The sequence below is a fragment of the Lygodium microphyllum genome, chromosome 29, assembly GCF_053477565.2.
Source record: "Lygodium microphyllum isolate KBCC chromosome 29, Lygodium_microphyllum_v1.1.10, whole genome shotgun sequence".
In the NCBI taxonomy this organism is placed as follows: Eukaryota; Viridiplantae; Streptophyta; class Polypodiopsida; order Schizaeales; family Lygodiaceae; genus Lygodium; species Lygodium microphyllum.
The window spans coordinates 75,117,829-75,124,354 of record NC_141163.1 but is presented as its reverse complement, the minus strand read 5'-3'; positions in this window follow the sequence as shown (position 1 = coordinate 75,124,354).

Below are 6,526 nucleotides of genomic sequence, written 5' to 3'. Positions count from 1 at the left end.
AGAGAGAGAGAGAGAGAGAGAGAGAGAGAGAGAGAGAGAGAGAGAGAGAGAGAGAGAGAGAGAGAGAGAGAGAGAGAGAGAGAGAGAGAGAGAGAGAGAGAGAGAGGTCTTCTCTCATCCCTTAGGTGCATGAGAATGGGAGTGGAACACTACTAATGTGGCTAGAAAGAGAGGGTTAAAGAAGAAGAAATATGGAGAGAGATTGAGAAGAGAAAGAGAATAGAGGAAGGAGGGAGAGAGAAATATGGATAAATAAAGAGTGGTGAGGTTGGCTAATTAGCAATTAGAGAGAGAGAGAGAAGTTTAGAAAGGAAAGGGATCTGGAGAGAGAAAAAGAGTGAAAAAAGAGAATGAAAAGAGAGAGAGGAAGGAGCAAAATAGAGACAAGTTTAGAGAGAAAAAAGATTTGGAGAGAGAAAAAGAATGAGAATGAAGATTTAGAGAGAGAAAAATTGAGAGAGAGAGAGAGAGAGGAAAAACTCAGGGAGAAAAGAGAGAAATAATAAAAAAATATAAGAAGAGGAAATATAAAATTTGAAAGAGAGAGAAAATGAAAAATTGGGGAGAGAGAGAAAAAAATTAAGAAAGAGAATGCATAGAAGAAAAAAATTTAAAGAGAGAGAATGCAAAGAGACAATGGAAAGGGAAAAATATAATTAAAATATAGAGAGATAGAGAAGAGAGAGGAAAAATTTGGAGAGAGAGAGAGAGAGAGAGAGAGAGAGAGAGAGAGAGAGAGAGAGAGAGGATGCGGGAACTCCAATAGTCACAATATGTGATCGAACTTTCCTTTATTCAAATGCCACTCAAAGAATAAAGAATGAAGTGATAGTGGGAGCCCGCCACCTACAGTGCACATGTGTGCGGGTACTGTCAGTGTAGTAATACACAAGTGGCTAGGCATAGATGCCTTTACCGCACCAACATATTAGAAATGGAGATCAAAGAAGTAATGTTTCAAGATACATACAAACCTATAGTACTTGAAGATGTGCTAGACAAAATGAGACTGAGAGCCCTTTGACATCTCAAAATCAAAGGATGAAGACCATAGCATTGATATACTGAAATGCACTGATAAAATTCATTGATGTAGTTGAACTAGTACATATTATCATATGGCTTTGTATAGATGTTTTATGACAAATCAACTCCAGGATGGACCGCATGTATCAAGGTCCACTTTTGTAAATCTCATTTTTTCTTCTTTCTTTTAATATAACTTAATACTCACTTAAAAGCAAATCCATATATGTATCTATATCTATATCTCATGTACCAATTTCCCCCCCTCTTTCTCTCTGTCTCATGCGGTTGACATGCCCTCCCCCTCTCTCTCTCATGTGGTCGACATGCCCTTTCCCTCCCCTGCCCCTCTCCCTCTTCCATCTCTTCTTTTTAATTAAATGTTTTTTAAAACATCTATTTCCCCCATTTTTACATTACAGGTTTTACTAATATGTACTATAATATTATTTTGGTTGTAGCTTCAAGAGGCCCCGAACCTCTAGAGTACCTCCCAAACCTGCCTCTTGTACCAAACCTCCTCCCCCCACACACTCTCTCTTCCCTTCCCCCCTTTTCCAATTAAACCTTTTTTTATGACCCTCTCTATCTTTCTTATAATTAAATATTTTTAAAACACTTAGTGTTTTGTTTTTTAATTAAAGGTTTTATCAAATATTTTTAAAACATTGAGTCTTTTCTTTTTAAATTAAAGATTATTTTAATCTATACTATAACATTATTTCGATTGTAGCTTCAGGAGGTAGCGAACTTCTGGAGGGCCTCATAAACTTGCCTCATGAACCAAACCTCCCCCCCTTCTCTCTCTTCGCTTCCTCCCCCTCCCCTTTTAATCAAACCTATTTTAAATTAACCTCACCACACATGTGGTTGACATGCCCTTCCCTCTCTCCTTATCCCCTTCCCTTTTTAAATAAATAGTTTTTAAACATATATTTTCTTCATTTTTAAACTAAGGTTTTATTAAGTAAGAATTTTTATATTCAATATTTAATATAAATTTTCTTATATAAATATTTTAATTGAATTATTTAATTTATTAAAAAAGATATTCAATTGAAACTTTTTTTAAAATAAACATGTTTTTGTCATCGTTTTTGGCATGGTCACAAAGAGAGAGAGAGAGAGAGAGAGAGAGAGAGAGAGAGAGAGAGAGAGAGAGAGAGAGAGAGAGAGAGAGAGAGAGAGAGAGAGAGAGAGAGAGAGAGAGAGAGAGAGAGAGAGAGAGAGAGAGAGAGAGAGAGAGAGAGAGAGAGAGGTCTTCTCTCATCCCTTAGGTGCATGAGAATGGGAGTGGAACACTACTAATGTGGCTAGAAAGAGAGGGTTAAAGAAAAAGAAATATGGAGAGAGATTGAGAAGAGAAAGAGAATAGAGGAAGGAGGGAGAGAGAAATATGGATAAATAAAGAGTGGTGAGGTTGACTAATTACAATTAGAGAGAGAGAGAGAAGTTTAGAAAGGAAAGGGATCTGGAGAGAGAAAAAGAGTGAAAAGAGAGAATGAAAAGAGAGAGAGGAAGGAGCAAAATAGAGACAAGTTTAGAGAGAAAAAAGATTTGGAGAGAGAAAAATAATGAGAATGAAGATTTAGAGAGAGAAAATGAAGAGGGAGAGAGAAAAATTGAGAGAGAGAGAGAGAGGAAAAACTCAGGGAGAAAAGAGAGAAAGAATAAAAAAATATAAGAAGAGGAAATATAAAATTTGAAAGAGAGAGAAAATGAAAATTTGGGGAGAGAGAGAAAAAAATTAAGAAAGAGAATGCATAGCAGAAAAAAATTTAAAGAGAGAGAATGCAAAGAGACAATGGAAAGGGAAAAATATAATTAAAATATAGAGAGATAGAGAAGAGAGAGGAAAAATTTGGAGAGAGAGAGAGAGAGAGAGAGAGACAGAGAGAGAGAGAGAGAAGATGTGGGAACTCCAATAGTCACAATATGTGATCGGACATTCCTTTATTCAAATGCCACTCAAAGAATAAAGAATGAAGTGATAGTGGGAGCCCGCCACCTACAGTGCACATGTGTGCGGGTACTGTCAGTGTAGTAATACACAAGTGGCTAGGCATAGGTGCCTTTACCGCACCAACATATTAGAAATGGAGATCAAAGAAGTAATGTTTCAAGATACATACAAACCTATAGTACTTGAAGATGTGCTAGATAAAATGAGACTGAGAGCCCTTTGACATCTCAAAATCAAAGGATGAAGACCATAGCATTGATATACTGAAATGCACTGATAAAATTCATTGATGTAGTTGAATTAGTACATATTATCATATGGCTTTGTATAGATGTTTTATGACAAATCAACTCCAGGATGGACCGCATGTATCAAGGTCCACTTTTGTAAATCTCATTTTTTCTTCTTTCTTTTAATATAACTTAATACTCACTTAAAAGCAAATCCATATATGTATCTATATCTATATCTCATGTACCAATTTCCCCCCCTCTTTCTCTCTGTCTCATGCGGTTGACATGCCCTCCCCCTCTCTCTCTCATGTGGTCGACATGCCCTTTCCCTCCCCTACCCCTCTCCCTCTTCCATCTCTTCTTTTTAATTAAATGTTTTTTAAAACATCTATTTCCCCCATTTTTACATTACAGGTTTTACTAATATGTACTATAATATTATTTTGGTTGTAGCTTCAAGAGGCCCCGAACCTCTAGAGTACCTCCCAAACCTGCCTCTTGTACCAAACCTCCTCCCCCCACACACTCTCTCTTCCCTTCCCCCCTTTTCCAATTAAACCTTTTTTTATGACCCTCTCTATCTTTCTTATAATTAAATATTTTTAAAACACTTAGTGTTTTGTTTTTTAATTAAAGGTTTTATCAAATATTTTTAAAACATTGAGTCTTTTCTTTTTAAATTAAAGATTATTTTAATCTATACTATAACATTATTTCGATTGTAGCTTCAGGAGGTAGCGAACTTCTGGAGGGCCTCATAAACTTGCCTCATGAACCAAACCTCCCCCCCTTCTCTCTCTTCGCTTCCTCCCCCTCCCCTTTTAATCAAACCTATTTTAAATTAACCTCACCACACATGTGGTTGACATGCCCTTCTCTCTCTCCTTTTCCCCTTCCCTTTTTAAATAAATAGTTTTTAAACATATATTTTCTTCATTTTTAAACTAAGGTTTTATTAATTAAGAATTTTTAGATTCAGTATTTAATATAAATTTTCTTATATAAATATTTTAATTTAATTATTAAATTTATTAAAAAAAGATATTCAATTGGACCTTTTTTTAAATAAACATGTTTTTGGCATGGTCATAGAGAGAGAGAGAGAGAGAGAGAGAGAGAGAGAGAGAGAGAGAGAGAGAGAGAGAGAGAGAGAGAGAGAGAGAGAGAGAGAGAGAGAGAGAGAGTCTTCTCTCACCCCTTAGATGCATGAGAATGGGAGTGGAACACTGCTAATGTGGCTAGAAAGAGAGGGTTAAAGAAGAAGAAATATGGAGAGAGATTGAGAAGAGAAAGAGAATAGAGGAAGGAGGGAGAGAGAAATATTAAATAAAGAATGGTGAGGTTGGCTAATTAGCAATTAGAGAGAGAGAGAGAGAAGTTTAGAAAGGAAAGAGATCTGGAGAGAGAAAAAGAGTGAAAAGAGAGAATGAAAAGAGAGAGAGAGGAAGGAGCAAAATAGAGACAAGTTTAGAGAGGAAAAAGATTTGGAGAGAGAAAAAGAATGAGAATGAAGATTTAGAGAGAGAAAATGAAGAGAGGGAGAGAGAAAAACTGAGAGAGAGAGAGAGAGGAAAAACTCAGGGAGAAAAGAGAGAAAGAATAAAAAAATTATAAGAAGAGGAAATATAAAATTTAAAAGAGAGAGAATAAAAAAATTAAGAAAGAGAATGCATAGAAGAAAAAAATTTAAAGAGAGAGAATGCAAAGAGACAATGGAAAGGGAAAATTATAATTAGAGAGATAAAGAGAATAAAAAGCTCTAGCTAGTGCAAAGCTAATCACTAGTTAAAAAGGGTAGTTGCTAAGATGAAAATCTTCATTTGCATGTGACTTTTCTTATCTTGCTCTTCAAGGTTCAATTCATGGCACTTGAAAAAGAGAAGCGAAAGTTATATGATAAAGAGTTGTGCAATGTGACTTAGGGAGTTAGGCCTAACATTAGGCAAGTTGAGCTTCCTAGTATATCTTGCCCTTGACGTGCCTTGAGAATGTGTGGGGATATATGAGAATGTTAGGGGGTTAATGAAGTATCCAATCAATCACAAGGGTACCAAGCATTACTAGCTTGATAACCCTTAAGCAAAGTGTGCTTATATGTGCAAGCATATTTCTTTCATTTAAAATTTTCCCCATTTTTTAATTTAAAAGTGTTATTCACATAATATGGAATCTTGCCTTAGACTTATCTTCACTTGAATGTGGAGTATAAATATTGCTAAGAAGTGAGTACACTTGGCCCTCATATCAACATACTTGTAGGTTCATATAAAAGAATAAGGGCCAAGATAGTGATGAACATATATGAATGAAAGGTATTTGAATCAACCAATACCATGTTCCCTGAGTGTGAAATAATGGTGCTTGAAGAAACCAAGCTCCACCCTTGAAGCATAGTTGATGAAGATCCATGAACTTTTGAGAAGCTTTTAGTTGCTTCACTTGAAGCAGTGGATTGCAATATGGGTTAGGTTGGCAAAGTACTAAGTCAAGTGGTAGATCAATATTTTAGCTTAGATGATGAATCATTAGGACACCCAAATAAGCTATTACCCTACTTAATTTGTGCTAGAGAATTCACAAGGTTGGGTCTACTTGATGGTCCTTGATACTGTTACATAGGCCAATTGTTGATGAAGGTGATAATGCCATAGAATCTTGTTGATGAATAATGTGAAGCAATAACAAATGAAGTCTTCCACTTGCTAGTTATAATCATGTATTGAATGAATTAAAAACTCCTTCAATCTAGCCTTCTTTAAATGTCATTGAGTTTTAGTGAATATTAATGCTAGCCCTCAATGCACATTGATTTGTTCTATAGTTTATAATCACTAGGTCAAATCTAAAGTATAGCCTGAAAATATACAAAAACTTCAATCAAAGGATTGGGCAAGCTTAAAGGCTAGTTTTCATTCTCCTTTGGTCATAATGATGTACTTGGGATGTGATGTTTTTCTTTTTATAATATGATCTTTTTTGCTTATATGGGCACCACTAGAAAAAGTCCAAGTTATTCTATACTTCAACTATGAAATCTACTTATATTGGATTCATGCACAACATGCTTAGATTCATAAGAATGCACTAACTGTCATAGGTTCTCTTAGACAACAAGTAACAAAAAGCTCTTATCTTGAAATGACTTTATTCAATAGTAGGTGTTCTAGTAATTCTTCCAAAGTATAATTGTTTATGTGTTTTGGATACTAGCTAAACCATTGTGGGAGCAACATAAACAATGTCATACTCCATACTTTTTTCTCCATTCTCTATTGTTCAATGTCTATGATGATATGACTTCTTC